General features: G+C 37.2%; 1 long non-coding RNA gene across 2 annotated transcripts in view; it reads right to left on the reverse strand.

The window, feature by feature from the left end:
- Nucleotides 1-27,464, reverse strand: part of LOC128929687 (uncharacterized) — a 205,234-nt gene that overhangs the window by 20,359 nt on the left and 157,411 nt on the right. The gene's annotated exons all lie outside the window — the stretch shown is intronic.

Here is a 27,464-nt window from a genome sequence, read left to right on the forward strand (position 1 = left end):
AGGACTTGGTGAATGGTCTTACACACTTCAGAGGAGCCTCTATTATTTCCTACTGAAGACTCCTGAAAACGTCTGCATTGTCGGTAAACAAAAGATTGACACTCATACCGGAAAAATTTTCTATCAGAACTCTTGAAATACATATTAAAGGGTTATCAAGAGCTTAGTCTTAGGAAGCAGAAGTTTACCTTTAAAAGTATAACTCACTTGCCAAGAATTCAAAGTACCCAGAGGTAACTGTATTTCTACCTGAATTTTCAAACCAGCTGAACTCTACAAATATACAATTATTGGCTCTCTGCCGATGTGGAAAGTATTTAAGATCATACTGTATGTGGTTTTGTTATACCATGAGAAACTTCTAGTTCTCTCCCCTAATTTGCAGACGTGATCACCGGTTTGACATCTCTTTTCCTCAGTTTCCATGTTAGCACTGACTACTCTTGTTCCTGCTTGTGACTACGATTGCAAGGTTTGTAATCAGTACTGTGGCTGAGACAACAAGACCCACTGCATTCATAACAGTTTATTACTTAGAATTTGTTTTTCAATTGTTTTGACATATTATCTCATGATGACAGTTTCTGGAAAAAAATATTTGTTTATAGGCTTTGTTAATTTTTTGTGGAAATTAACAATTTATATCTAATTAATGGATTCCAATATGGGTGCTCACAAGCCAAGAGAGCATAAGACAATTCGTTGACAGGTGAGAAGAAATTATGAATTTATATTTATGTTTATCTGAAAAAAATAAAATTAATCATATTAATATTTAATAAATGGTTGACACTGGCATCCAAATTTGTTCAGCCCTTCATAAAACATTTATCAGTTTGCCTGAAGGATGTGTATGATTTTAGCAAGGCACAGGATTGACAGGAAAGCTCTAATTCATCTACAAGCTTTTAGCATATTATGGTCTACTGCAGTCTATGTCTGAGGATAAATGTACATACAGATATTACTTTAAAGAATGGAATCTTCACAATATATAGAGTTAGATTGGAAGCGACTATAAAAATTCTGGTAAATTAAGAGGTAGAGGTTGCGGTGATCTGAGACTGTGCCATTGCACTCCAGCCTTGGTGACAGAGCAAGACTCTGTCTTAAAAAAAAAAAAAAGAAATCCTGGCATATTACAGATGTTTGCTATTAGTCTCTCCAAAGAGTATTCAAGCATAAACATGAATTGTGGCCTGTTTTAAAACAACCATTCTAAATTTGTTGACTTTTACTGAGATGATAAATATTTGGCATTGGGTGTTACCCAGCAGACATTTTTATAAAATAAATAAATTTAGTGACGATAATGATGATGTTAGTGGGGAGAAAGGAGTTTTCTGTAACAAGCAGATAAACAAAATAAAATTATTTTTAAAGTAACTATTTCATTTTTATTGCTTATTTCCTTGGTAATTCTGTGAATTTTATAATGTATATGATGACATTACAAATATACATTTGTAGAGTAATGCTTCTAATAAATGAATATATTAAAGCTGCATGCTCAAACACTTTTGACTAACTGAGATGTAAGATCAACTAACTCATGCACAATGGCAGTGACATTTTTGTACCTAAAGATATCTTACTGACGACAATTGCCATGTGCCTGGTGATAGTCTATAGCACTCTAGAATCATGGTTTTATTTGATTATCACACTAGACTCTGAAGACTTGATATGTATCAGTCAAAGTGTTTTCAGTTTCAAGTAACAGTAATCAGCCAGAGGTAATGTGGGCTTCAGACAAAGGATATGAGAGTACTAGGCTCCACTTCACGTAATTTTCCTAGCTTCTTTCTTCTCTTTGAGTCAGCTTTGGTGTTTGGTCCTCAGGGTGACTTGCCTCATTACCTCAAGCTGGTTGCCAACAGTATTCAGGGCAACAGGATTCCTTGTCCATATTGAAGGGCAGTGTGTGTGTGTGCATGCATATATGTCAGAGAGAGAAAGAGAAATACTACTCCTGCCAATCTTATTAGACACGGGAAACTTCTTTCCCAGAAGGCCTCAGCGACACTCTTCTCAAGTTGTATTGGCCCAAATTGGTTTAGACAGGACGTTATCTAAACCAACTTCTGTTAAATGTGATAAGACTATCATAATCTGCCGCTAAAGAGTTAAGGTAGAACCACTACTGAGAATTCAATGATGATGTTCACTGGACAATATTCTCCCCCATCTCACAGATTCTTTCCATTTTACTTACCCCAAATGGAATAACTTACCTAAGATTATCCAGCAAATGAGTCATTAACTTGACTGAAACACTTGTTGTCATCATGTTTATTATTTACTATTATTATTGCAAAAATACTAATAAAATAACCGAGATTTGTGTAATACAAAAGAGCGCAACATTAGGCAGATAATACCTACAGATAAATAGATCAAAATAGTCATGTAAGTTGGAAAGCATCATAAATCAATGAGACATCTAATACAAGGGGTTGGAAAAAGTGCCCAACTATGTGGAAAAAGAAAACTAATGGCCTACCTCTTTCTAAATCCAAAAATAAATTTCAGATGGTTTGTGTAAATGTAAAACTTGAAACTATAAAAATTTAGAATTAATTTTAAGCAATAATTTTCTGCTTCCTAGGAGTGAAATATTTGGAGGTAACATTTATAAAAGTGCTAAAATTTATAATATTAAAAATAAAAAAGGACTTGTTTTCACTATAAAAACATAAAAATTTTCTGAGTGGGTATGTGTTGATGGAGCAAGGACAGAAGTCAGGCCAATCACACCATAATTGTTGAGTAACAGCTTAGTCCAAAGTGGGCAAACTTTTGTTATAAAGGACCAGATAATAAATATTTTAGGCTTTGCAGGCCATATACTCTGTTGTGACTATTCACCTCTGCCCTTGTTACTTAAAAGCAACCACAGATAATAACTAAATAAGCAAGTATGACTTTGTTTCAATAAAACTTTATTCACTAAAAAATAAATAAAATATTTATTATTTAAAAGATAAAAATGCCAAAATTCTAAAACATCATAATATCAAAGGGCCAACAATAATTGTAAAATATTAAAAGGTTTGTATTTTAATGTGCAAATAGTTCTCATAAACCAATAACAAAAAAGATAAACACACCAATAGATAAAGGAAAAAAGGATAAGAAAAGATGATTCACCTAAGAAGACATTTAAATTCCAACAATGTAGAAGAAAAAAGCTCAAACTCACTAGAAGTAAAACATGTCCTAGTAAAAACAAATATATCTTTTATTTTTAAAATAAATTTTGTCAAAACAAATAAAATAGCTTGTTTTGTTTATAACGTTCAGTGCTAATGAGGCTTACGTGAAACTGGTACTCATACACTTTTGGTAGAAATTAAAATGTTCAATTATTAAACTTATAAAAGTTTTGAAAAATAATGTGCTGAACTTACAAGAGGGATTTGAGAAGAATGTTCTTACAGTTTGCTTGTGAGAGTATACAGTATTACAACTCTTCTAGAGTTTGTCATTGAATCATAAATACCTGTAAAAATGTTTGTATTGTTGACAACTATCGAATCTAAAAAGATAACAAGAAATGCAGACAATAACTTTTATTTTATTTTTTTAATTATTTTTTTTATTGCATTTTAGGTTTTGGGGTACATGTGCAGAACTTTTATTGATTAATCTACACAATAGTCTTAAATTATAAACAATCTAAGCATCTAAAAACCATTCATGGTTTGATAAATTACTATAAGGTCACTCAACTGGCTCTTTGCAGCCATTAACAATTATGCTTCAATATAAAAATATTATATAAAATAGAAACATAATAATTTAAATACAACAAAGTATAAATATTATTTTAAAATATTTAAGTCATGGTGAAGCACTATATTATTAAGTGAAATATATATCAAGTTTTAGAAAATACAATATGACAGCAACTTTGAATACATGAGTAGAAAAATGAAGCCGAGAAAACAGCATATTTAAGTGCCTTTGAAATATGAAAAGATTTAAATTTTTAGAATATATACTGTTCTATATATATTTTTAAAATATACATTGTTCTATATATATTTTTAAAATATACTACAATGAACATATCAATAATTTTTTTGTTTAAGAAAGTATTAAAATGTGTCATATATTCAAAGTCCCAGTTCCCTTTTGAGAAACAAGTCCATCTCTATATTACTCATAGATATACGTATTGAAGAATTATGTATGGAGATCATACCAATATACTACAAAAACACATAAAACTAAAGTACAACCAAAAAAATGGTCTTACATACCTCTAGTTTACTAAATAGTTATATGTGGAAATCACACCAACAATTTTACAAAAAAATTATGATCTGAAGAGCACCCAAAAAAGTAGGCTACTATACCCGTAGTTGGTAAGTGTGCCTACTCTTTACTGAGTACCTATGTATTAGCAAGTCAGTTATTCTTATACATGATTTTACTCAATCTACCCAACAAACTCTGAGGAAAGTATTGTCATCTCACCTTTCTAAATGAATCAATTGATGCTCGAGTGAAGTTACATATCTAGCCAACATAGAGTAGCTAGGTAACGCCATTGCCAAATTTCAAATCTAAGTGTGTTAGATTCAAGTTTACAACTTTTCACAGCTACATAGATGCTGCCTCTGAGGCAATTCACAAAGACACAACCCATCAATTAAATGAGGAGTTAATTAAAAGTAAATCATCTGGAAAAAAAAATTAAGCCCAAGTTTTTGAGGAATAGCATGTAATTAATTTATTTGCAAAATTTTTATTTTGTCTTTTTTGCCTGAAATATCATGATAATTTATTTTCTAGTTTTAGTATAGATGTGTCTCTTCCTATTCCAGAATGCTTAGAACTTACAGGAAGTTGTGTCTACACAATGTCAATCACACTGATACCTTAAATTAGCTGAAGGAATGGATGTCTCACTCTTCATGCAAAAACTAGACTAAATGCAGATTTCTGAGGAATAATGACACTTTGTTTATTTCTCTTCCATGGGATTTCTTAATGGCTCAAATCACCATTGCCAGGGTCAAAACAAGACATCTAAGAAGTTTCAGTTAGTTAAGTATCTTATTAACAGAGGATTAACATATCACGGTCCAAATAGCTGACTGATCTCAAACTCTGTAGTCTATCTTTTTGGGACATTTGACAAAGCTCAACTGCTGGTGAATTTCAATTTGCAATTTCAGAAGAGATTTAAAAGTATCATAAGACTATATAATTACACACAGAAAATTTTAGAATTAATAATGCTGGACACACAAATAGTGTTTTCCATTTGGTGTTGTTAAGGAACAAACATTTTGTCATTAAGCTTTACCAGGAGAGATGACACTATTGCTATGGATAGATATGAAAATGATATTTTACTCTATCTTATAGAAGCATCATTTTCAGAATCATTTATATGCCTTTTGAGTTGTGTTGCTTGATATTGTTTTTAAGTGTTAGTTTTAAAACACTGTAGGCACATTCGTTGCCTTTGTTTGAAAGATTTCTCCCCCAAAATAAAGGGAAATTGCTAGTTTGGATTCAGAGCAGAGATGAGAAAAAGAGGTATGTGTCTCCCTTCCCTATCCCACTAGGCTTTCCCAAGACCCATCCACTCTTACTCACACATACACCACAAATACCCATGTGTAATTTTATTCATATCAATAACTTATACAATCAAGATGCTCTTTTTAAAACTCCATTTAGTTATGGACAAAGCTTATAATCAGAACACTATGAAGAAGAACCTTAGCAGAAAATAAGCTTAGTTTATTTTCTGGAATTAGTATAAAATGCTCTTGGAGTACAGTAGGTATCTTCTCAGGCACAGGATGTAATTGTCTTAAAAAATGACCTGTTTATACTGAAATTTTATGAACTGCTTTGGAAGCTGTCCTTATCTTTTCAATCAGAACTACAATCAGGGTTTCTTTTCAACATAGTATTTTGATAGCTTTTTAAACACCATGACGCTGAAAGAGTCGCGCTTCCTCAATAATATTTATTCAGCCTTCGAAGACATAGTCACCCGATACATCCTAAGAAACTTTTGATCATAGTTGAACAAAGTGAAATAATTAACAGGAATTAATCTTAAGTAAACTGGAAATTCCATTTAATTGAGAATCTTAAGTGATTTCCAAAACTCTCTGGAAATAAAAAACTTTTCTCCTGTTCTTAAACCAAGAGATCGAGTATTTATTTACCAATAAAGACTCTTCTCACCATCAGTTAGAAAACACCCTTTGAAATCCAATTAACTCTTTCATGCAGACAACCTTCATTTTCTATTTTATCAGAAAGTTAAACTTGCCATCCTATACTCCAATAAAAGTAAGGTTGTTTTGACCTGATCATTGTAAGATGTACTGTATGTATCTTAACTTGTAACTGTTAAATGCTAAAGCTCCAGGCTGTTCAGATATAACAGGAGTGCTGGAAATGAGGTACAAAATGCTGGAATTCAAATTAACCAATAAATATATTTTAATATAGATCAGCAGGACTCTAGAGGATTCCATTAATGTTGAAAAATAGAAAGGATTTAGGTTAATTTGGTAAGAAGGCAGGTCAGAACGTTTACAACAGTGGTATAGAATTGTATAGAGATGCAAAATTTTTCAAGAGAGCAGAATTTTTTCAAAAACGCTGACTCTAGCTGTCACAGCCCTGCCTTGGCTAAATCCAGTGGAGAGATAGGAGGACTTTCTAATTTGCTTTCCCTCTATTTTAATAATAGCTGTGCATAAGTAATTTATGAAAGGCCAACCAGGCAGTGGGCAACAGAAAATTAAACTCATTTTATCTGAAAGCAGGTGGATTTCTATATATCATTAGCATGCATAGAATTCTCACAATGTTATTTCTCATACTGATGGAATGTAACCAAATAATATATGAGTTTTTTGCTTATGCACGAGTGAAATTTTTAGATAAAAGTGCCAGCCCCAATGGCAATTTTCTGCAAAACGAAAACTAATTCTGCGAAGCTTCTTATTACTGGAAAGACTCATTTGGCTTGCATTAGAGACTGACATAAGTGACTTTAGGATTTTACTAACAGATGAGATGAGATGTGCCACATACTGTAATATCATTAGAGAATGTAACAGCACTGGAACGCTTTGGGGCACTTATTAAGGGTACCGGCACAAGTGAATTGTTTTCCTTTTTGACACAAGCTTTTGAATTTCTTTCCCTCTGATTAGAATGCTTTATTTTTATGGTTGCTTTTTATGATATTTAAAACAACTTTTATTTTATACTCCCTGAAATTGCACACAAATTATGTTTTGCATGATTCAGCTCAGTGTTACTAAATGCATTATCTATGCCTTATTTTGTGAATATCACCTAGGCAGACAGTAGATATGTATTAAGAAAACAGCTTACACAATTCTAAAGTCAAAATTCTTCTAAGAGAATATTATCCTAACTTACAGCAAAGACTAATCTTCTAGCTCTGAGGAATTCTTGCTATTAGTACCTTCCGCTCGATGTTTGTGTGAGTTCTACTATCAACTTCTAACAAAATCTTAGAGTTGGAACATTAGAAATGGTTATTATAATATGAATACTTCTATTGTTCTGTTTAACTACCATCCTAAAATTCATTCAAGTATATTAAATATTATAGTTCTTTTTATTCTGATGAATCTTCCTTTATCAAAAATTATGTATCAAGCAAAATATTTTTTGCTAAGGTAGGCAAAAATGTGGAGTGGGGATGGAAATGCTTATCACCTTATGAAAGAAGCTAAGGGAAAGGTTGGAAGTATTTGGGGGATGATTTTTTGCTCAATATGTTTTCTTTTCTGAGTTATCTTTTCCTGATAGAAGTTTTTACCTTTTCCAGGGCACAAAGAAAGTTGGGTTCCCCCCCCCACCCACCTTTACACTTCATCAGAAAAGAAAATTAATGAGAAAACAAACAAATACTGTTACTTAGAGCCACAGAAATGCATTTTGGAAGGTGCTATTCAGTGTCCCAATCTATAGAGCGGTGAGGTTTACAGCCTGTGAGGTGAAACAGATGGGAGATTGAATTATGTAATTCAATCGAATTACTGTCTTTTAGCTTTTATTTTTCTCATCTGTAAAATGGGATAACGATAACGCTGACCTCGAAGCCTCTCTGTGGAGAACACATGCAACTGAATCATTCTGCTGTGCATATTCCATCACCGTAGCAGAAGGGAGGCACCTGGAAACAAAGGGTGGCCTAATGGGTTGGAAATTATGTCCGACCCATTGTGATAAATGTCTGAGGTTTCTTCCGTAAGAACCCAAAATTGTGTTAGTTAAGAAATAGAATGTGAAAACAATCCGTGAGACGATCCTTGAAATATCATGATCTAAAGACTCTTCAGTCCAGCAATGACTGAAGTCAGTCATCTCTATGCTCGAAGGTCATCTCTTCTGAGGACGTGGCTGAACACAGACATCCGTGTGATGGTCACAGACATCTATGTGATGGTCACAGACACCTGTATGACAGTCACAGACACCCGTGTGACCCGAGTTTTATTTTTATTAGCACACTGATCACACTGCTTTGGTATTATTTATTCAAATACCCTCACATCTTGGACTCTTTGAAGGCAGGCACTTTTTCTTTTCAAATCTAATTCTAGCAGCCAGGACAATGCTTAATACATCGAAGTCACTAAAATACATGACTATGAGCTTGCCATGAATCTGTGTTTCAGATATTTTAAAAAATAGCATAAAATAGAAAAAAAACTTTTAAAATAATGTATTTGATCAAATTTCCATAAACTGCTCCATTAATGTCTTCTTTATTACCTGTGAAATTTACTATTCATAAAAATTTCATTACATTAAAAAATGTAAAGTGTATTTTCACATCACAAAAATTTCTGAGGATGCACAATAATTACCAAGAAATTATAATCAATCTTAAAATAAGTGAGTTATATAGAACCAAATAATTTTGGGTGTAAAAGGATTAAAATCCTTTCCAATTATTTTTACAGTTAAAAAATCTATATATAGTTAATGTGGGATATCAGTGCATTTTGATGTGATATGATGTGGGGTAGGGCCTGTAAAAGTGGGAGTGCCCGGACCCTCGGAGGTCTTCAACAGCCTGATAACAGTGGGCCAGAATTTAAACAGGCTGGCTCAAGCATAGTGAGACTAATCAAGAAAAGCTTCTTAGTGGAGGTTTCCCTGATCTTCACTATAAAGGTGGGGAGAGAAAGATGGTTTGGAGAAGGGGAGTTAGGCTTCACCAGAACTAATCTTATAAGTAAGCAAAGTAAGAGGCTGAGACTATTTTCCAAGGTGCAAGACAAGACCCCTCGACTCATTGCACCTTCATCTCCCCGCCCGAGAAACTTTTCCAATATGCTTTTTGAGACCTAAAATTCGACCCCATAGAATAATGTTATCTAAAACTTATGTCAGCTAGTATATGTAGATGTGACTGAGAGATACAACCCTTGAAGCAATATATTTGATTAAGACAATATTGTGAGTTTAACATTTTCTTTCTTCGGGTTATATTTGATTATAAAAGAAAAATAAATACCTCTAGTGCAGGTGGACACTAAATGACCAAGTAGGGGTACACTTGGAGAGGAGGGGTATGCCACAACACCAGAGACCAAAACTGCCAGTGTCTACCATAGACTGCACTTGAGACAGCTGGCATTCACGGTCAGAACCCAAGATTGTCGCAAATTGTACTGAACCATCTTTTGAAGAAATGTGACTTGTTTTTGATGTGAGAACCACTGAGGTCTTGTGAGACATGGAGCAACCTGGTCAAAAAATGAGGATGGAGAATAACCTGAGGCTGAAAAAGAAACAGGGAAATATGTATAACGAATGGCAGCAGCTGCCACGTTCTTACTGCGCCACTGCAAGAGAGAAACAATGGATTCGTTCTGTACAGACGCTAAAGACAGGATAGTTCACCTGAGCATATCTATTGCTACTTGTTTTATATATTAACCTACAGAGTGCAATATGTCCCAAATAACAGATGAACTAAAACTATGTCTAGGAGAAACAGCAATGTTTAATGGCCACTCTGAAAAAGCATGCATGTATAACCTCAAAGGTTAGCAGTATCTATGTTCTTCATCCAACACCTGGGAAAACATCCTGGTAAGTCACCACATTTGTGAAAGAAGCTTAATTCAAGCTAGCAAATGGAATATACACAATAATGCCAGGAAACTGGCAGACAAAAAATGAGGGGAGTATTTCTAATTCTCATCCCCCTCAGAAATTCAGAGGTGACATGGAAAGACAGTCCTGACTATCATTAGGGTTGGATAGACCAAAATCTCATAGCAAGTCTTGAGCCCATAACCATATTTTTTATTATACCTAAATTTATTTTATCCTTACTTTAGAAATGAAAATATATGCAGCAGTTTAGAAGAGAGTAGTTCTTTTCACTTCATTGTTTTATATGATTTAATCTATCCTGTATTTTCCATGGGTGAAATGGTTAGTACCCAAGATAGTATCAGTGGGTGTCCCATCATTCCTACAGCATTAGATTTCCTAAATCCTTTTCCCTGTTCTCATCATAAAATACTAAATCTCTTCTGCTGTAATATTCAGACAATTGCAGTTCAATCAAACTGAGCAAAGAATTATTATGCAAGAGTTTGTCTCTGTCCTCTAATTTAGGGAGTAGTCTAAATATTGATCTTCAAAAGACCTTTAGGAATGTTATGAAAATGGGTTACCATTTATTTTAGGAGGGCTCATCAAGGGTCTTATTTAAAATAAACAATCTCATTCTTTCAAAATCAGGGAATGCAAAAAAGTGGATATTTTTCTCAAAGTATGAATGCCACAAGGGTTTCTCACATTGATTCATTGCTTATAGATAAAAACAACTTAAGCTGATTTTTCTTGTATATAGAGTAAGTGTAAAATGTTCCACCAAAATAGGTAATGACATTTTTGTGTCCATAAATGTGCATGTAAGTCCAATTATGTATTTGTTGTCATTTAAACATCACCACCATTATTGAAACAGAAGTGCTGGTACTAATTCTTGCTGTCATATTTTCCAAAAACGAAAATAAGGCTTTTAAGCAAAATGCTAAGGTTTTCAATGTGAATTACTCATTCTTCGCATGGCCTTAGCAGAACACTCTCAGCAAAATAGCTAAACAAAAGCCTACCAGGGTTCTGGTTTCTAATCTGGTTAAGAAACACATTATAGGATTTTTCTTTTAACTTCACAGTTAATGGAAAAGTTTTCCTTTCCTGAAACTCAGCAAAGAGTTCAAGAAGCCTTCTCTAACTACCACAGCCTCCATCTAATTGAAGTACCATGAGCAGACCTTGGAAACAGTGGCATTAGTCACACAGCTAAACAAACTACCTTTGATGGTACTAGCCAACCAATCAGAACCATTCCCCAGATCTTTGTGGGAATAGCAATCCATTAATAATAACTGAAGTAATGATCTTTCATGCCACCTTTCTTTCATCTAGGACCACTCCACTGGTAATCTCTTAGGGGAACTATTAGCTACTTCAGTGTCCTTCAGAGAGGGCACGCTGTCTGTTCCAACATTTATTTCCACTGTAACTATTTTTTCTCTCCCACAGAAGTGCCTTTTAGAAATTAAAATAATTGTCACTGTGACTCTAGAAGGTAGACAGGGATAAAAAGAAGAAATGAGTGGCAGAATAAATGAATTAAGAAGGAAAACACCTTCTCCCCCACAGCTAGCTCTGAATTTCAAAGTTATCAAAGATAGGTAACACACTAAACTATTATATCCCACGGTGGTTCATCATCACTATTCTTTGTCATTAAGGGGACTAAATCTATGTGTATTTAAATGGTTCATACTACATATAAAAATAAAGTTTTACAGGATTTTTGCTAAGCCTGATCTTAATATATATGAATATATGCTAGGAGAGTGAGGGAAGGACAGAATAAAAATCGGAGGTAGTCCAAGCTGTTCCCCCAGCTTCCTACAATACTGAGCTCCATGTTGGAGTCTGTGTATCATTTGATTTCTCATGTTTAGTGCCTTGCACTGCATAGTACTCAACAAATGTTTCATGAATAAAATTTCTCCCATGAAGGGACAAGTCAGGCAGAAATCAGCCATACTGCTGAATCTTATATATTCAACACATTAGCCGCCTTTGTCATTTTCAACATAGGCAGGAGCATTGCTATTACTTTATTTTTATTCTATGCTTCATATTCTCAACCTTCATTCTCTTACAGGATCTCTCTTTCTATCTTCTGGAGTATAGTTATATCAGCTACCACAAACTCTTAGCAATGGAGGTGATAATTTGGTAAACATTTTCCATTAGCTAAACTATGCAGATTACTTCATATAGTGAAATCTTTACTGCACTTATATGGTTTGGCTCTGTGTCCCCACCCAAATCCCATGTTGAATTGTAATCCTCGCATGCTGAAGGTGGGGCCTGATGGGAGGTGAATGAATCATGGGAGTGGCCTTTCCCCTCACTGTTCTTGTGATAGTGAGTTCTCATGAGACCTGGTTGTTTAAAAGTGTGTAGCACTTCTCTCTTCTCTCTCTATCTATCCTGTCACCCTGTGAGCATGTACTGTCTTTCCCTTCCCCTTCCACTATCATTATAAGTTTCCTGAGGTCTCCCAGCCATGCTTCCTGTGTAGCCTATGGAACTGTAAGTCAATTAAACCTCTTTTCTTTATAAATTACCCAGTTTCCGGTTGTTCTGTATAGGAGTGTGAGAACAGATTAATATACCCACCCTTACCCCCCAATCTGTTGATTAAAAAAAAAAATGGTTGATATAAAAAATATTTTAAAACTTCTCAGGTTATGAAATATTTTAGTAGTTCCAAACTTTTCACATCACTAGCACATCTAACATGGTGAATAAATAACCAAATTTATTTCTGATTCATCTATGATTCATATTTTTATTTATTAAATGTATCCACATGCAAACCCTGGATTGGCTAGTTGGTTTGTGTAATAGGATGAAAATTTGGGATAGTGACAAGATTTCCTCTTTCCAGAATCTGATTTTACTTTATGATTCTTCTCATTCAGAACTACACATTATTTCAGGGAAGGAGGGAAATACCTAAAAGAATGCGGAATATGAAGACATTCAGTTCTTGTTTTCTGATTACCATAACAGGCTCTTAGAACTCACTTATAATGAAAATTCTCAAACAAATACAAAAGCAGAGAAACTAATGTAATTAGTTCCTATGTATGTAGCACCCCGTTTAACCTTTAACACCAAGCCAGTCCTGATTTATATATACCTAACACTCCCCACTGTCCTGAAGTTTTGAAAGCAAATCCCAGACATCATTTCACCCACAAATATTCAGCATATTTCTCCAGAGGACAAAGTGTTTTTTAACTCCCTCTTTCTGTATCAATCTTCTTGTTGTACATGATGTATTAACTGGAAGAGGCTCATCTTTTAAATATGATCACAATATTGTTACCACACTTAAACATTAAACAATTTCTTAAATGTGACTCCAGGAGTCACATTTCTCTGATTGCCTCATAATGAAACACAAAGCTCTTTATCTCTAAAATCTGAGGTTAAAGCATTTCAAAAATCTAATCTTAAGGATTCAGGACATAGAATTTATCCATTAAAAAGTAATTAAGCCAGTGCAGTGGCTCGTGCCTGTAATCCTAGCATTTGAAAGGCCAAGGCAAGAGGATCACTTGAGCCCAGGAGTTTGAGATCAGCTAAAGGAATAAGCAAGACTCTGTCTAAATACACACACACACACACACACACACACACACACACACACACACACATAACTACAAATGAGTAAATAAATAAGTTGGAAAGAGAAGAGAGTAGACATACCATCTCATTCCAGAGGCTAAAGAGGGGTTGTCCAGACTAGGGAAAGTAAAAGATGGGGAAAGAAAGCAATCATGCTTGATATTTAAAACGGATTGAAGAATGAGTGCTGCCCCCAACTCTTGAAGCCAAGTACCCAAAATCCTTGGTGAGTATATTGGCCTGCTTAGGCTGCCCTAACAAAATACCACATCGCTAAGCAACAGAAATTTATTTTCTCATAATTCTCGAGGCTGGGAAGTCTAAGATCAAGGTAAAGGTCACTTTGGTTTTTGGTGAGTTCTCTCTTCCTGCTTTGCAGACAGCTGCCTTCTCACTATGTCCTCATACAGATGGTGCCTCTTCTTCTAAGAACATAACACTACCTGACTGGGTGGGGTAGCTCACACCTGTAATCCCAGCACTTTGGGAAACCGAGGTGATGGATCACCTGAGGTCAAGACTTTGAGACCAGCCTGGTCAACATGGGGAAACCCCATCTCTACTAAAAATACAAAATTAGCTAAGCGTAGTGGTGCATATCTGTAATCCCAGCTACTCAGGAGGCTGAGGCAGAAGAATCACTTGAATCCAGGAGGCAACGTTTGCAGTGAGCCAAGATTGTGCCATTGCACTCCAGAATAGGCAACAAGAGCAAAACTCCATGTCAAAAAATAACATAACATAGCATAACACATAACATAACATGACATAACATAATATAACTAACGTAACATAATACTATCAGATCAGGGCCCCACCCTTATGATTTAATTTAACCTTAATTACGTCCTTATTCTAAATAGAGCCAGACTAGCAGTTAGGGCTTCAAATTATGAATGTAGGGGCATGGGAGGGACACATACATTCAGTCCAAAATCATGAGTGAGAGCCAAGTGAACCCAGGATTTAGATGCAAACCCGAATTAAACTAGGAGTTTAATGTCTGCCTCTTGGTGGCATGAATAAATTAATATGAATGTCTGTCTACATAGATATTAATAGAATATCTGTCTAGAGACAGATATTAATTTAGCCCATAGAAAAATAGTGTCTTGACACACCTGGATTTGTAGACTGTAAATTTATTTTTATTTTTTTATTTTTGAAACAGAGTCTTGTTCGGTCACCAAGGCTGGAGTGCAGTGATGCCATATTGACTCACGGCAACCTCCATCTCCCAGGATCAAGCAATTCTTGTGCATCAGCCTCCTAAGTAGCTGGGATTACAGGTCCATGACACCACGCCAGCTAATTTTTGTATTTTTAGTAGAGACGGAGTTTCACTATGCTGGCCAGGCTGGTCTTAATTCCTAACCTCAACTGATCCACCTGCCCCATCCTCCCAAAGTGGTGGGGTTATAGGTGTGAGCCACCATGCCCATGCCCAGCCATCTGTCAATTTATTCTTAATCATCTTGATGATTTGGTGACCTGCTCTGCATGGCTGGCCAGACTCTTGGAAGACCACATCTCTTCTCTAGAAAAGTTGTGTTCATACCTGGTCCACTCAAATATAAGAACTATAACCCCTGAAAACTGTTCCTTTGGGCCCTATAAAAAATAAAATTTCCAGATTCTCATTCCTAGAATTACTAGGTTTCCTGATTTTAAATGCCATATAATGCCACAATAACAGTGCAATAATAATAATAATATAGCTATCTTAATAGGTCTAAGACACTATTGTAAGGACTTTAGGTGGACTACCACATTTCCTTTTCATAAGGGTCCTTTAAGTAGCTGCTGTTATCCCCGATTTATAGATGAGAAAAACAAAGTCACTCATTTAGTAAGTGAAAGGACAAAGAGATTGATTCTTCCATGTATGTAACTCATTGGAGCCACACATTTGAACACTATTTTCTGCATCCTTTACTTGATAATTAAAAGAAAAAAGCTTTTCAGGAAAATGGTCTCCAGAAGTGCCATTTCCTTGAACTTATAACTCTTCATATTTTTATTTTGTATCATTAGTTTAAACTTCAAAGTATAGATTGAGAACAAAATATGCTTAAAAAATAAATTCTTTAAAATGCTAACCTGTACTGATGTGTTACCATTTTTTTAAACTATAATAAGCTTTGTATTTATTATCAAACTGCTTTTGTAAGCTACAAGTATAAAATTTGACCTGGTATTCATGACTAGGGTTTCTGTAATTCCAATTCAGAATTATTTTTTTTAATTATGAGACAATGGCTGATAATGTTGAAAAACATCCATATTTACAGGAGATTTTTCAAGTGACTTACTAGGATGTCTATTCATTGGAAGAAAGCTTTTGAAAAGACAAGTCTATAAAGAAGTTACCCGACAGTGAACAGAACAAAGGCCATTAATGACAATGATGTGAACACTTAGGAATTGTTAAAAGAAGCTTTCACTTCGAGGGAAAATTAATTTACCCAGAATTTAGTGCAATTGTTGAAATAAGAAAATCAGTTAGAAGACAGCAGACCTCATGGCCAAAGTTTTGCCTAAAGCCGTAGCAGCTGGAAGGAATAAGTGCTCTATTTTTCTCTTTTATATTTTGTCACTGGAGGCATATACGTTAGCGGCTCTTCACTTTATTTCTCTAACAGCACAGCGTTTTTTTTTCCTGTCAGAACTTAATATAATTAATAAGCCTGGGGACTCATCTCTGTTTTATCTATACATACTTTAAAACTCCTATTTCCTGAATTTTGGGGAAAATAGCTTTATTTCATCTAATTCTACCTTTTTTCTTTTAAATTATATTGGAATACATAGAGCCTTGTGGATAATGAATAGCTGTTTACCAGGAACACTTGTTCTGAAGCAGAGAGATGGCCTCTCTGTCTGGCTGTCTTTACACTGAGTAGCCATTTTTGTCTATGGAAGTCGATTTATAGTTCTAATCTGTTGTAGATTCTTCTCTCCCCAAACTAACCAATGAACCAGGAATAAGAGGAGAAAACAGATAGGCTAAACAGGTCCTTTGGCCTCAAATTTCATTTAACTCCCATTTTCTCTGTTTGTCAATCTATAGGTAAATTGAAACCTTCATCTCCACCACTTCAGGAAAAAGAGACAGAAAAAAAGTTTAAAAAAATCAAAGTAATAGTTCTTGGTTTTTGAACTTCAGAGTGATCTAACCCTATCTATTTAAATAACAATTTAAGAAACGTTCTGGGATGATTCCCACATAAGATGCAACTCTACTGAATGAGCTGAATAGTGCTGAATATGTTGTCTTTAGACCACAGCAGAAAAAAGATGACACTTTGGACTACAGTAATCAGGGAAAGTTTCACACTGAGTGTACATGAGATTCATACTTATTCTTGAAGGATGGGTTGGTTTCAAATGAAAATAAATGGGCATTCCAATTCAAGAACCAGACTAAGCAAGGGGCGCAGGTAATGAACTCAAGACTCAGCAGTGACTATGTGAGGTCCCAGGAAGATTCACCTGGGAGACAATCCATCAGGGTGACCACAAGCACATTAGATTCACCTATACATACACTATTTAAAGTGCTGACTTCTTCATTCATGTCACTGTGTCATGGATGGAAAATTATAGGGAGAATTTAATGTAATTGTTTTGAGAATTTACCCTTAGAGCTTCACTTCATAAAGTGACAACAAGCTTCCATTAGATAATATATGTGATCTCTGCTTCTAGCTGAGGTTCTGTCCTCTAGGACTCTATTCTCCTGCATGCTTCTAAGTCTTTGCATTGCAGTCAAGCCTTACTCCCTGAAGAATTGGTTCAACCATGTAGCAGTCCATTTTCACGCTGCTGATAAAGACATATTTGAGACTGGATAATTTGTACAGAAAAACGGTTTAATGGACTTACAGTTCCATGAGGCTGGGGAGGCCTCACAATCATGGTGGAAGGCAAGGAGCAAGTCATGTCTTACATGGATAGCAGAGGCAAAGAGAGAGCTTGTTCAGAAAAACTCCCATTTTCAAAACATAGACCTTGTGAGACTTATTCACTATCATAAGAACAGCATGGGAAAAACCCACCCCCATGATTAAATTATCTCCCACTGGGTCCCTCCCACAACATGTGGGAATTCAAGATGAGACTTGGGTGAGGACAGAGCCAAACCACATCAAACCATAACTTCATATGTGAAATCTTCCTGACATCTCCAATCCTAGAAGCACCATCCCTCATTCACTATTAAGTGGTATGCAGAACTTAATGAACATTACCACATGGCTGTATTCATCTTTTCACCTGTATTTCCTTCTGACTGCACTGTTGCTCTTCCAGGATATAAACAACACTTTATGCACGTCTTTCAGTTCTTAGCTCCAAGCCCAATGCTTGACATATGTTAAATACCCAATTTAAATTTATTTTTCAGTGGAAGAGGGTGGGAAGAACGAACTTTCCTTGTAAGTACCTAGGTAACCTCAATGAGGGAGGTCAGAAGCTGTGAGGTAAATGTAAGCACAGAGAAAGGAAAGCATAGAACTTGTTCCCCCAGACAAGCAGTACTAGATGAAATTATAACTAAAGTGTTTTGATTTTCAGGTCTTCTTTACTCTACTTTATGGCTTCAGCCTCCAGAATCCCTGGTATCCTTCTGATGTCCTTGGTGGATGTGAGTTTCTCACTTGGACCTTCCCTTCCCAGGCTCAAGCCCATGTCCCACACAGTTTTCTATTCCTTCCCCACAAATCCATATTCTATTCCTTTTCTTAGCTTACTGCTCTCTGCTAGCAAATCTAAAACTTCGTGTAGAAATATGTAATCATGTTCCCAGTGTGTTCTGTAGACCAAAACCTCCTGAGATGCTCCATGAAAAGATATTTCTCGATTAAATTTGGAAAATGCAGCTGGTGCACTGGCTCACGCCTGTAATCCCAGCACTTTGGGAAGCCGGGGCAGTGGATCACTTGAGGTCAGAGGTTTGAGATCAGCCTGGACAACATGGTGAAACCCTATCTCTACTAAAAATACAAAAATTAGCCAAGTGCGGTGGTGCACACCTGTAATTGCAGCTACTCGGGAAGCTGAGGGAGGAGAATCACTTTAGCCCGGGATGTGGAGGCTGTAGTGAGCCAAGATCACATCACTGTACTCCAGCCTGGGTGACAGAGGGAGACTCTATCTCAAAAACGCAACAAGAAAAAAGAAATTGGAAAGTGTTTATACCTCGCTCTTACAGACTCAAATGTGCATTAACATCTTAAAGGCTCAGAGAAGTCTTGCACTAAAGGAACGTTGTTGATTTTAATATTTGACCATGAACCTTTTTTGTAACTGCCACCTCTTAAGGTCGTACAGGAACCCTGTTCCACAGAACATACCACAGAAAGCACTAGGTAAGGATAAACTGTTAAAAGTGGCTTATTTGGGTAGCAATAGATGCTTTCTGAAGACCTTCGTTTAACCAAAAGGGCTGTTGCTTTGGCAGAAATTTTAGGTGCCTACTTGTGATAGAAGTTTTGGGTAAATAGTCTCTGTAGAGCTCTTCAGATCCTAACATGATGGAGGACTTTTTTACATGTTTACCAAGTGTCAAGCAATGTGTTATATGTGTTCACATATTTTTTTTCAGTTAATCTGAAAAACAATCCTAGTCCTATTTTTACCCATGTTAAAAATGAGGAAAGTGAGCTTAGAGGTTACACAGCATGCCTGAGATCACACAGTTAGTAAGTGGTGAAGATGGCTCAAATCCAGCCCTTGTAGCATGGAATTTCATATCAAGGTCTTCATGCTACCTGAATTTCTAGGTCAATATCTTTCAAAGCTCCAACCTAGGATGCTTGTCAAAAATTGAGAGTCTGTGGACCTATTCCAGGTGTACTAAATCAGTGTTTCAGAGATTAGATTAGGAACAGATGTGTTTAACAAGCTCCTCAATTGATGATCACATACTCATATAAGCACAGTTCTCGGTGTATGTTATTTTTTACCACATTATACTAGCATCATCCAACTAATTAATAAGTCAACATATTATAATGCTGGACCTCATTCATACTACGCTACTTTCAAGGCCAACACAATAAAGTCTCCATCCTACATTGTCCTCAAATGTAGGGTAACTCACTATACCCTGAAAATGAATTAGAAAACAAATGCGTCTTCTTCGGTATTGGTTTTGTTGGTGTTACAGGTGAAATTCACCACTTTTGGAGGTTATCTCAGTAAAATAACTTACGTCTCAGATGGCAAAAACATGACGGCAAAAGGTATCCAATGAAAGGCAGGGTTTGAAATTAATCAAAAAAGCTCAGAAGGCTTTTGACTTTCCTCATCTCACAGTGATAAAAAAGGTTTAGCTTCTTCCTTTCAGCTGATGCCTTTTATATATTACAGTTGTCTCTTCTGTAAAATGGTCTCTCATTAAGAGCAAAAAAGCCAAGTAACAGCGTTTCTTTTCTTCTTTGGATTGTGTGAAATATTTTCCACCATACAGTGAGGTGCCCTAGCCAAGAAACAGTGAAAAACAGCCAGAATGTATATAAGAGTGTGGGTGTGATGGGGAGTTAGAGAGTGAAGAAGAGGGAGAAAGAAAATTGAAAGGCCCTTCCCCACCTCATTTTGGGTTCCTTAGTTAGAAACCATCTCTGTCTTTATCTCTCGTGTTTCCAATTAATTATTATTGTTATAGACTTTACATCATGTAACCGATGTATCATGGCTCTGTACTTGCATTTAGGAGAAAATGAGTAAGGTTTAAAGTGAAGAAATAAGTAGCCAAGGTAAAGAATGGATATTAGAGGCCGGGCGCGGTGGCTCACGCCTGTAATCCCAGCACTTTGGGTGGATCACGAGGTCAAGAGATCGAGACCATCCTGGTCAACATGGTGAAACCCGTCTCTACTAAAAATACAAAAAATTAGCTGGGCATGGTGGCGCGTGCCTGTAATCCCAGCTACTCAGGAGGCTGAGGCAGGAGAATTGCCTGAACCCAGGAGGCGGAGGTTGTGGTGAGCCGAGATCGCATCATTGCACTCCAGCCTGGGTAACAACAGCGAAACTCTGTCTCAAAAAAAAAAAAAAAAAAAAAAAGAATGGATATTAGAACAGCTGACACATAGACGGTCTACCCTGACATTCATGCTCACCTTCTTCCTTATTAATAAAACTCCAGTGCTCAGCTGGACACACAATTGCCCAAAAAACAGAATGCAACGCCCGCCTTTCCTGCAGCTACATGTGAACATACACTTACGTAATGGCCTTTGAAATGCAACTGGAAGGGCTATGCAGCAGCTTCTGGGAATCTCTTCCGCCCTCCATCTTACACTTCTTCTCTGTATTCCCTCTGGCTGGAATGCAAACAGGACTGGAGCCAGAACTGCCATTTTACCAGAAATGAGGTAAGCTCAGAATGGCAAGGAAGCGAGAACAAAGGAGTTGGGGTCCTCAATAGCCATGAAGCCACCAGCTCAACCCTGGACTCACGATCTCCAGAATAACAACTTGAAAAAGAAATAAACTTTTCATCTCATTTATGGCTTTATAACTTTGAACTTGCCATGATATGCAGCCAACTCTCTGCAGACACATCCTCTACTCACTGGAGCACTGCAAAAAGCATGACTCTAGTCCTGAATTTGTTTCGATATAAGTAATATAAAAGTGATTCTATCAATAATGATGAAATCCTAGTTATCTTAAGATGTTCAACTAACAGCTACAAAGCTGAATGATTCCATGATTCTTCAATGGAATTACATGAGGGCTACGAGGTGGTACAGGAGATTGCAAGAGACTGTGCACATTTCTATGTGATTTAGGCAACTTTTTCTCACATAAAGCAAAGTCTAAATTGACTCAATTTTCAGTTAAAACTAGATGACTGCTATTTCCAAAGTTTCTCCATCTTGACTTTTTCTTTTCCATTTTATTTTTTTTAATTCAAATTTTATTTTAGATTTAAACAGTACATGTGCAGGTTTGTTATGTGGGTATTTTGCTTGATTCTAAGGTTTGGGGTACATAGGCAGTAGTAATCGTAGTATCCAGCAGTAGTTGTTTTTGGTTTTTTGAGGGTTTTTATTGTTACTGTCCTGAGACGGAGTCTCGCACTGTGGCCCAGGCTGGAGCGAGTGGTGTAATCTCTGCTCACTGCAACCCGCACCTCCCAGGTTCATACAGTTCTCCTGCCTCAGCCTCCCAAGTATCTGGGATTACAGGCTAATTTTTGTATTTTTAGTAGAGACAGGGTTTCGCCATGTTGGGCAGCTTGGTCTTGAACTCCTGACCTGGTGATCTGCCTGCCTCGGCCTCCCACAGTGCTGGGATTACAGGCGTGAGCCACCGCGCCCAGCCTCCACAGTTTTTTCCACGCTTTCTGCACTCCCTCATGCTACAGTAATCCCCAACACGTGTTTCCTCATAGCAATTGTCCTACCTGATCAACACTGAAAACTTGGAAAACACAAATGTTTTTCCTTTCCCTTGTTCTTCTCACCCTTTGTTTCTCCCAGAGGTACACAGCAAAGGCAAGGAGAACATCCAAATCTGGAGGAGGGTCTAGGAGACCCAAGGGTCAGGAAGGACTGAGACTTTCAAATGTGCTCGTCAATTGCCATAGACTGGGCGGTGGTCTGAAGAGCAGTGTTGGTGTGTCTGTTTTCAGAGCAAGGCTCACATGGCACCTCCCTCTGTTGTTTTTCCTTCAGTTTTCCAGCTCTTTCTTCTTATGTAAATGTATAAGTCCTGCACCCCATTTCATGCTTTATTATTCTCAAATAGCAGACGCGTTAGGCCCTTTGATTCATCTGTGGAGAATGCATTTTGAAGCAAAGCTTAATACCCTAAAATGGTTAGTTCATGGGGTTTTAATGTTAGGAATATCTGAAAAGTATTAATTCATAGTCTTCAGTTGGCACAAAAGCTCAACAGATCTCCTCAAGGAAAATACCCCTTCCCGTCCTATGCTCAGAAGTGCGCAGGAGACTTCCTGGAAATCAAAAGCCCTCGTCAAACGTGTGTGTTGTCCTGCTGGCTCCCTGGACCACAGCCTTGAAGAAAACTGTGTGCATAAGACAAGCAAGTCCTTGAGGTCTTCTGGTGGCCGGCCAAAAGAAACCTCCTTCCACCTCTGGCTCTTTCAAATTGCTTTTAATAGAGACACAGTTTTAGTCCCGTGACCAAAATGCTGAAGACCCCAAGTTTCTGCATTTTATTTTCTGCCCTGATTAGAACATCCTGATTAGTCAGATTATTTTGTGAAAAGAGGATTGTCAGATCCACATCACAGAAATATTAACTTAAAATAGATAATGATTCATTAAAACTGCATAGTGCTAATGATAATTTGTAACTATTATTAACCAATGTGCAATTTTTTCCCTCTCTCTGCATAAGCATAACTTTTAAGCAAATACTCTTCACATGAAGAATAGTTTCATAGTGAAGGGATAGTTGGAAAATAATTACTGAAAAAGCAAACCAAAAAGCAGAAGGAATGTTACTGTTTCTCTAAATGTTCTCAGTGTAAACTTAAATTAAATGTCATCAATAAAAATCCTCCTAATTAACAAATTTGGGAGAAAAAAACAGCAAACATTTTTAATAAGTTCAATGTGTGTCTTTCGATTATGTTAAAAAATGTTTTCTATATGATCTTATCACTCAATGTAATGCCCAGCTGGTCATCAACTACAGAAACAGGATTCCTTAAAGGCTTACTGTTGGGCTTAGCCTGTTTTAGAACTTATCCTAAGGTGGTCTAGGTAAGAGCAATTTGAAAATCCTAGTTCATCATCTTTCTTTCTTTGTTTCTTTTTTTTTTTTTTTTTTTGAGATGGAGTCTCGCTCTGTCACCTAGGCTAGGGTGCGGTGGCGCAATCTCGGCTCATTGTGTCATCATGGCCTCTGCCTCCCAGGTTCAAGCAATTCTCCTGCCTTAGTCTCCCAAGTAGCTGGGATTACAGGCACCCCCCACCACACCCAACTAATTTTGTTGTATTTTTAGTAGAGATGGTGTTTCAGTATGTTGGCCAGGCTGGTCTCAAACTCCTGACCTCGTGATCTGCCTGCCTCGGTCTCCCAAAGTGCTGGGATTACAGGTGTGAGCCACCAAATCCTAGCTCATTATCTTAAGTGCTTAATACTCTCACCTTGGACTCCCTTTCTAGCAACTGCCCTTCTATCTTGTTTCTATGACCAGGCTCTACTTAGTACCCCTGAGCTGGGTCCTGACTCCACGTGTTTTACTGTATTCTTGCCTCCACACCCTGCTTGGTTCTCCCCAATTACCTGAGGCCCTGGATGCTTGTTCCTGAATGTCAGCCTGGAGATCGGGGCCAGCCACCTGCTTCCTCTTTTGCCTCATGCTTCCACCTGAATCTCCACATAGTCCCTGGTCTGGGATTCTCTGCTGGTGTTTGAGAACCTGCCTCTTGCTGTACCACCTAATGTTGCTCTCCGGCCAGACTCCCACCTGTTCATGTCTCATTCTCTCTGAACATCGTGGCCTGTCTAGCTAGACTTCCTCCGAGTGCCGGAATCATTCCAAAGGCATGTAGGTTTTCCAGGTCCTCTCTACCCTGCCTGGCCAAACTCTAAGCTATCCACCAACCTCCAGCCCTAGCACTGATTTCTTAAGTTTTATATTTTAATATGCATTTGTTTTCTAGGGATGGGGTCTTGCTATGTTGCCCAGACTAATGTACAGTGGTTATTCACAGCTGCAATCCCACTGCTGATCAGCATGAAAGTTTCGACCTACTCTCTTTCTGACCAAAACCATTTCACCCCTCCTTAGGCAACCTGATGGTCCCGCTCCTGAGAGGTCACCATATTGATGCCTAACTTAGCACACAGCACAGGATCAGCATAGCTCACTGCAGCTCCGAACTCCTTGGCTCAAACAATCCCCCCTCTTTCGCCTCCTGAGTAGCTGGGACCACAGGAACGCACTGTAACACCTGACATATTTTAATATTTTCTTGTACATCTCTAGCAGTATCTCAAAGCTCTATCTGTTCGTATTTTATAAATTATCTGTCCTTGGAGCTCAGCTATTAGGAGAGCCCCAACTATGGGAAAAGCAACAAGGCTGAATGAGGACAGAAAAGCTAGGAAGAGGTGCTGAGGAAAAGGAGCTGTGTCAGGGCGACAGAGAAGCAAGATGGAGGCCAGAGGGTTCTGTTAACTGAAGGGGAAAGCTGAGATTCCAGAATGGGCAGGCTCCTTGGGATGAGATGGAAGGTGAGGAGGAGACATCTTTTGAATCAGAATGGAGGAGAGCTCTGTCTCTTTCATTGCCTTTGGGTCCTGGCAGTGACAGATATTTCTCCATCAGAGGCCAGGCACTTCATAGGAAGTTAGGTAGAACTGGTGGAGGTTTTCTTGTTGTATTTGTTCCCTCAATGCCAATTTCCACTGCAAATTAGGGTGTTTTTTTTATTCATTTCACAGGTGAAACTATAGTCTTCAAAATATAGATTAAAACTGGCAAGGTTTGAAGAAAAAGTTATGTGACCTTCAATTTCTTCGGCTTCTAAGGAAAAGAACCAGAAGTCAGAATAACGGTAATTAGATCCAAACTCTGGTCCCAGTTCCTGTCTGATCTTGTAGAAGCTATTTAACCTCTCTGAGCCTGAGTTTCTCCATCTGTTTTAAAAAAATGCTAAAATATATCTTACCACACTGCAGAGTTCTTGCAAAGCTACGAAATAAAAGCCACCATTCATCAAATTCTTACCCTCGGCCAGACTTCAAACTCCCTGATTTAGGAACATTAGCTCATCAGTCTCACAATAGTCCTGTAAGATAAAGATCCATTTTCCAGATGGAGAAACTGAGACCTCCAGAGGTTCAGCAATTTGCCATTAGAACCTTGATCTACACTGATCTGACTCCAAAGGCCTTTCTCTTAACTAGGTGCCACACTGTGGGAAAGGGTTAGCAACTCTAACTTTTACGTAAGCACGTGAAAGGAAATATTAAGAAGAACCCTGTCTTCCCTGCAACATGCCTTGCTTATGTGAATCAGGCAAGGGGCTTCTTGTCACTGTTATTTTCAGTGCCAAAGAAAAAACTAGACTACTATAAAAAATTCGAACCATACAAAAATATAAAGTACAAACTTCATTGAATGCATGGAAGCAGAGAGTAGAATGGTGGTTTCTAGGGGCAGCGGAGGCAGAGAGAAGGGAGATGGGTCCGTGCTGGTCAAAGGATGCAAAGTTTCGGTTAGATAGAATGAATAAGCTTTGAGGATCTATTATATAATATCGTGACTACAGTTAATAATAATGTATTGTAGACTTGAAAAATTCTCAGAGAATAGATTTTAAATGTTCTCATCACCAAAAAGTAAGAATGTGAGGTGAGGAACATGACACACCTTTACCTGTTTCACAGTGTACACTACTACATTTATCAAAGCATCACGCTGCTGTACATTATAAATATACGTGATTTTCGTTTGTCAATTATGCTCTACTAAATCTGGGAGAAACAAAAAAGTAAAAACTTCTCTCTCTCTGTCTCTCCCTTGCACACACACACACGCACGCACACACTCTGCAACCTGCCAATCTCAATTTTGCTTTTTGATACACTATACATATACAAACAGACTTTCATAAATAGAATTGCCGTATGTGTATTACTCTGAGATACACCTGTTTTTCACTAATCAGTAGCCCTCTTTCCATTTATAGATCTGTCTCATTCTTATTAATGGCTGTATAGTGTGATGTATCATATTTATCCTCCTAATATTGAGGAACTCTTAGTACGTTTCCAATTCTGTTATTACAAGAAATGTTATAATGAGCACCATTATGTGTACACAGTCGTGCACTGCATAACATTTCAGTGAACAGACCACATATGCAGTTATGAGTATATACTGTATGCTTACCATGCCTTTTCCATGTGTAGATACACAAATACCATTGTGTTAGAACTGCCTCTAGGACTCAGCATAGTAACGTGCTGTACCAGTTTGTAGCCTAGGAGCAGTAGTCATATATACCACATTTGTGTCTGTGTACATGTATTCTGTGATGTTTGCACAATGCCAAATCACCTAGCAATGCATTTCTCAGAATCTATCTGCATCCTTAAGTGATGCATGACTGTATCTTTGGGTTCACATGCGAAGAATTGTCTTTAGAAATGAATTACTGGGCCAGGTAGTTTGTACATGTTTAATTTTGATGGGTATTGCATGTTCTCACCTATAAGTGGGAGCTAAATAATGAGAACCTATGAACACAAAGAAGGAAACACAGACACTGGGGTCTACTTGAGCAGGAGAGTGAGAGGAGGGAGAGAAGCAGAAAAGACAACCATTGGGTACTGGGCTTGATACCTGGGTGATTAAATAAAATGTAAAACAACCCCCCATGACACACATTTACCTACGTGACAAACCTTCACATGTACCCCCAAACCTAAAACAAAGGTTAAAAATTAAATAAATAAGTACTAGTATTATAAAAAAATTTTGATGGGTATCGTATCGATCTATACTTTGCCACAGTGTACGGGTTCACCCTTTTCTCCAAATCTTCATGGACACTAGACATGAGAAGGGTTTTAAATTTCTGCTGGTTTGATGGATAGAAAATGGTAACTATCCATTTGCATTTCCCTGAGTGCTAGTGAGATTAGGCATTTATGTTTACTGCCTAGTTTGATTTCACCCTCCAAGAATGAATTGCCTC

Source organism: Callithrix jacchus, chromosome 15 (genome assembly GCF_049354715.1).
Source record: "Callithrix jacchus isolate 240 chromosome 15, calJac240_pri, whole genome shotgun sequence".
Lineage (NCBI taxonomy): Eukaryota > Metazoa > Chordata > Mammalia > Primates > Cebidae > Callithrix > Callithrix jacchus.